Genomic DNA, 5,461 nt, shown 5'->3' with positions numbered 1-5,461 from the left:
CCGCTTCAGTCCACCGATCGGCGCTCACCTTGCCCGAGACTCAGGTCCTGTGACCGTATCCCGTGGCGCTCGTTGCTTTACACCTCCAAATTAAAAAAAAAAAAAACAACAAATACAATAAGGTAGTGTCTTCGTTTAGCCTGCACCCGGGGCTAAACATTAGCAGCATTTCTCTCTCCCAATGTCGCTTCCCCAAATGAGGAAGGGCACTGGGAAAAAGGCAGGGAGACTTCGTAGGATGAAGTGAACCAGATGTAATTAAAGGAAGAAATCAGTATAAAGGACAACACAAAACAAACAACTGTATACTCATCCACAGATCACTGACAAGTTGCTCCAGGAATCACAGGAAGGAAGAGGGAGGAGGGAGGAGAGGCAAGGAGAGCAGGAAAAAACCCCACCTCTTCCCAACAAGCCCTCTGTTTTATAGTGAGCTTGATGTCCATGAAACAGAAGACACCTGTGGGCCACTCAGGGTCAGCTGCCCTGCATTTAACTGCTGAGGACCTTGATCACCATGCCTGGACACAAACTAAAACCAAATCCCAGTGAAATCAGCACACATAGGCATATCACCAAGAGTCATCTTCCCTCTAACGCCACACGGCGACCCACCTTCTTACGGCGCTCCGCTCGCCTCTCCTCTCTTGACCTGCACGGCTCGTCCATCTGCATCTGCAAAGACAATATTGAATAAGTCACCTGGACTCAAAGCATCCCTTTATTAGTTCCAGACATCTGCTTCCCATTAAGGAATACCATCCACAGACCAACTCCAGCCTGCCACTAAAGTAAATAATTAATTCAAACATTAAACCTTATACAGAGAAGCCTCAACACCTTAGAGATCCCATCTGCCCAACTAGCCCTGTCACTGCCTCTCCCAGAGGGCTCCGAATATCTCCTCTGCACCTTCAAAATGTTACAGAAGTTACTGGCCTCACCTGCTGCAGATAGCTAATCTGTCCGAGATGACTCTACAACCTTTACCCCAACAGTCTAGCCATATCAACATATTAACCACAGACACTGATCGCTATTCTACCTACCTGTCACGGTTTAAAGCTGGGCTGGCGATTAAACCTGCGGCAGATGCCCTCTGTTATCCCCCCCCCCTCCCCCCAGAGGGAAAGGGAAAGGGAAAAGGGAGAGAGACTTCTGGGTTGGAAAATTAAAACAGTTTTAATAAACTATAATAATGAAAAAAAAAAAGTATAATAATAATAATAAAAATAATCAAATATATACAAATATATATACAAAACCAAGATTGAGCTCCCCTGAAGTCAGCCACGTCACCACCGGCACTGCAGGGCAGGCTCCGGGAAGGCCCAGCCTGGGCCTAGCGATGGTCGAGAGCTGGATTCAGGAACGCACTGGATCGGGATCGGGGGCAGCAGGAAAACAGACGGAGTCCTCCCTGGACACCGGCCATAGCAGAAAGAGAGCGAGACCCTCGTGATCCCCCCACTTTATACCGAGAATGACGTGTATGGGATGGAATACCCTCGTTGGTCAATTTTGGGTCACCTGCCCTGTCTGCTCCCCACTGCAGCTGCGACCCCCCTTCGGCTCTTCACTCGTAAGCAATGAGGAATTCAGCAGTGACCTTGGTTTCTCTCAAGAATAAGTACAGCAAGAGCCTTTCTGCACAACATCCCTACCGGTGCCTCAGTGATAACTACAAACTTCGAGCGTTATCAGTCCTGGAAGCAGACACTGTCTGCAAAAACATGCAGTTAGTTTCAGAAAATGCAGTTACTTAAAGGAGACTTAGCTGAAAGTAAAAATCACTGAAAGGAAAATCGGCCTGGTTTAGGCCAAACCAGGACACTACCCCTGACTCTACAATGCCAGGCAGGGCAGCTCCGAGCCACACATACACACACATGCATGCACACACACACAGAGAGTCCGATGCTACACAGAACGCTAGAAACTAGGTGCTTCAAAGATGAGAGAAAACTCTCAGCGAGGATGATGATGCCCAAGGAGAAGACGCTGCGAGGGAAGACCGCCTGCAGGACCGTGACGGGGACGTGAGGAGGCTCTATGGCGACCCCAGAAAGCAAGCAGAACGTCATGGCCCGTAACAAGAAGTTACTCTCAAAACTGAGAGGATGTATGCACAAGAAGCTTGGCTTCAAGACCTCACCACCTAAGGATGCAGGGAAGAATGACCAGTCTGTCCAAATAGACGCCTGGAAAGCACAGCCTCTCGTGCGGCTGGCGATGACGCCGCAGAAGAGGACCGTCTGGAAACTTGCAAGATGGAAAACCGAACCACGCTTTAATCTCCTTACAAAAGGAAGAAAGCGCCTGATTGGCACTACACTGATGAGTACAGGTGTTCAAGACTCCAGGGATGGCGTGCTCCTTGAGCACAAAGAAGACATCAAGACCTGAAGAAGCGCTAAGACGCACGTGACAATCCGCACGAACTACACAAACACACGTAGGCTGGAACTGCCGTGGCCTGCCACACGCTACCATTGTGCTGAAAAGAAACCCTCTGCCTTAGCCCGCCTAAAGAGTACTGTTCCTGGACAGCCCTCTCCCCTACACTAACTTTAAAACTGGAAAAACACTTTCTGAAAGTGCCAACCTTGTCTGCTCCTTCCCCCAACCTCTCCCCACCACCACTGCCTCAACTTACCTTTCAGACAGCCAAGGGTCCAATTCCATCCTCAAAAAGAAAAAATACAATCAGCCCACTGCACGAATCCTGCAATCACCAGATTCCTCTTCATCACCTGAAAAAAAAATTACAATCCACACACAACAAGGCCGTCAGTCAGCATCACATCTGACACAGACCGTTCCCCACATCATCATCCACCTCGGATGCACCGTGCCACTCCGGTCACCTGCTCCGTGCCGATTCCGGAGTCGGACGCTGTGGCTGTCGTCGCTCGTGGTGCCTAAGACACCAAAAGACACAAAATTACCGTGCCACTGGCAAGAAATCACCAGCCCCCTGCTCCTACTCTCTACGACCCAGCTCACCTCAAATGCTCGTCCAAGTCCAAAGGCTGCCCCGCACAGAACCTGCAAAACCAAGAAGAATCCCTCCACTGAGTGGCCACTTAATACTTTCCTATTACACACCGACGCGGCCCATGACCGCCTCACCTTCTCTGACCGCTCCTTGGCACGTGGCTTCGCTCCCCAGAGCCTGTGGGCAGCACCTGCAAAAACACAAACAAAAAGGCACGGGCCGAGATACTGCCCAAAACCGCGGCTCGCCTGTGCCGCTCCCCTTCTAGCACGCCTTTACCGTCACAACTTGCCTGTCTGGCCTCCGCCAGTTTAGGGCATCGCATTGACTCTCGCACACCACCTGTAAAACCAAAAAAAACACATGCCGCCAATACAATACCTCAAAAATAACTGCCGCTTCAGCCCACCGATCGGTGCTCACCTCGCCCGAGTCAGCTCCTGTGCCTGTACACCCTGTCACTCATTGCTTTGCACCTTCAAATTAAAAAAAAAAACACAACAGAAATACCATAATCTAGGTGTATCGCCGCCAGTCATCTTCCCTGTAACACCACACGGCGACCCACCTTCTTATGGCGCTCCGCTCACCTCTTCTCTCTTGTCCTGCACGGCTCGTCCCTCTGCATCTGCAAAGACAATAATGAACAAATCACCTGGAAGCAGAGCATCACTTTAATAGTTCCAGACATCTCGTTCCCATTAAGGAATACCATCTACAGCCCAACTACAGTGTGCCACTAAAATAAATACCTAATTCAAACATTAAGCGTTACACGTAGAAGCCTCAACACCTTAGGTATTAACATAGACACATCGCTATTCCATCTACCCCTAACTCTACACCCCCAGGCAGGGCAGCTCCGAGCCACGCACACACAGATAGACGATACACGGAACGCTATCAACGACGCGCCTCCAAGATGAGAGAAAACTCTCGGTGAGAAGTGTGATGCCTCAAAAGAAGGTGCTGTCGGAAGACATGTCCTGAGGCACCGTGGCGGGATATGAGGAGGCTCTATGGCCGCCCCAGAAAGAGAGCAGAACGTCACGGCCCGTGATAAGAACTTACTCTCAAAACCGAGAGGATGTACGCGCGAGAAGGCTGGCTTCGAGACCTAACCGCGTAAGGATGCGGGAAAGAAATCCCAGTCTGTCCAGAATGGACATCTGGAGACCAGAACTGCTCGCGCACCCAGGAATGTTGCTGCAAAAGAGGACTGCCGGGAAACTTAGGAAATGCAAGATCGATCCGTTCTTTAAGGTTAAACAAGAAGAAAGAGCCCGATCGGTGCCACGCCGATGAGTACGTGCATTCGGGACGCTATGGATGGCGGCCGAGGCGCGTGGTGTGCTCTTTTAGCGCAAAGAGCTATGAGAACATCGAGACCTGATGCGTGTCTTAAGACACAGAAGACAGACTACGCAAACTACACGACGCACAGACAAAGGCTGGAACTGCCCTGCCTGGCACACCCTATCATTGCTCTGAAAAGTAATCCGCTCCCTGAGCCTGGCCAAAGGGACTGTTCCCGGACAGCCTTCTCCCCTATGCTAACTTCAAAATCCCTCCCTGCAATTCCCGACCTTGTCCCCTCCCTAGCACTGCTCCCTCAACTGATCTTTCAGAGGAGAGGAAGTCTCAATGCATCCTCAAAAAAAACAAACCCCACGGCAGCTAACTGCCGGGTGCTTCTGCTGTTGCCAGGTTCCTCTTCGTCATCTGCAAAACAAGAAAATACACAAGCACCAGCTGTGAGCATCATAGTGGTCAAAACCAACCTCTTCCACAACACCTCCTCCTCAATAGCAACCTGGTCTTAATTATACTTAGCCCACAGAGTGATGGCAATTTCCTCCTGGGATCACAACCATGGAGAAGAAAGGTGGAGGAAAACGAGGGAGAAAGGAGGGGAGAAGAGAAGAGAGCACAGATCCACCCCATCCGCAGCAATCTTTCCCTTATATACTGAACCTGACATTAACATTATACAATACACCTGTGGTCTAGCCTGGGGCAGCTGCCCTGGATTTAACTGCTAATGGCATTAATCACCATGCCACAGCTGGCCACATATTGAAACAAATTGGAACACAAAAGTGATTCTATAGAGTTTATCCCCACAAAAACAGTACACCCCCAAAAAGAACCAAAAAAAAACCCCCATAACCTTGTACCTTTTTTTTTCCTGTTGGAGCTGATCCCCACCTCAGCATATTGTCTTGTCAGAGCATGAAGTGCAGACCATGTGTGTCCGGATGACACTTGCATGTGAGGAACACATATTCATAAAGAGTCCAGATGTGTAAGACTAGTATCATTTTTGTCATTTTATTAATCATAAATCTATTATATTGACCAATGCATCTGCAAAAAAACAACTTATAAATGCAGCATCTCCTTAGGGAAAAAAATGTGTCAGAAACTGAAAAAACCTACAATTCAGAGCTCTCAACCATAACA

At 49.3% G+C, this 5,461-nt stretch overlaps 1 long non-coding RNA gene across 2 annotated transcripts; it reads right to left on the bottom strand.

The window, feature by feature from the left end:
• Positions 1 to 26: 26 nt before the first annotated feature.
• Positions 27 to 5,248, bottom strand: LOC137677178 (uncharacterized). Of its 2 annotated transcripts, XR_011050231.1 has the most exons (11): positions 5,176 to 5,248; positions 4,666 to 4,720; positions 3,567 to 3,626; positions 3,422 to 3,474; positions 3,291 to 3,340; positions 3,133 to 3,188; positions 3,007 to 3,048; positions 2,840 to 2,921; positions 2,657 to 2,753; positions 616 to 675; positions 27 to 83 (listed from the first exon to the last, which is right to left on the bottom strand). It is a non-coding gene; the product is annotated as an uncharacterized lncRNA (long non-coding RNA). The 2 variants fall into 2 exon arrangements; XR_011050230.1 differs by having other exon boundaries at positions 3,133 to 3,340.
• Between the last annotated feature and the right edge of the window lie 213 nt (positions 5,249 to 5,461).

Source organism: Nyctibius grandis, assembly GCF_013368605.1.
Source record: "Nyctibius grandis isolate bNycGra1 chromosome W unlocalized genomic scaffold, bNycGra1.pri SUPER_W_unloc_2, whole genome shotgun sequence".
Taxonomy (NCBI): Eukaryota; Metazoa; Chordata; class Aves; order Nyctibiiformes; family Nyctibiidae; genus Nyctibius; species Nyctibius grandis.
The sequence above is the reverse complement of the archived record's forward strand: the minus strand, read 5'-3'. Positions and strand labels throughout refer to the sequence as shown.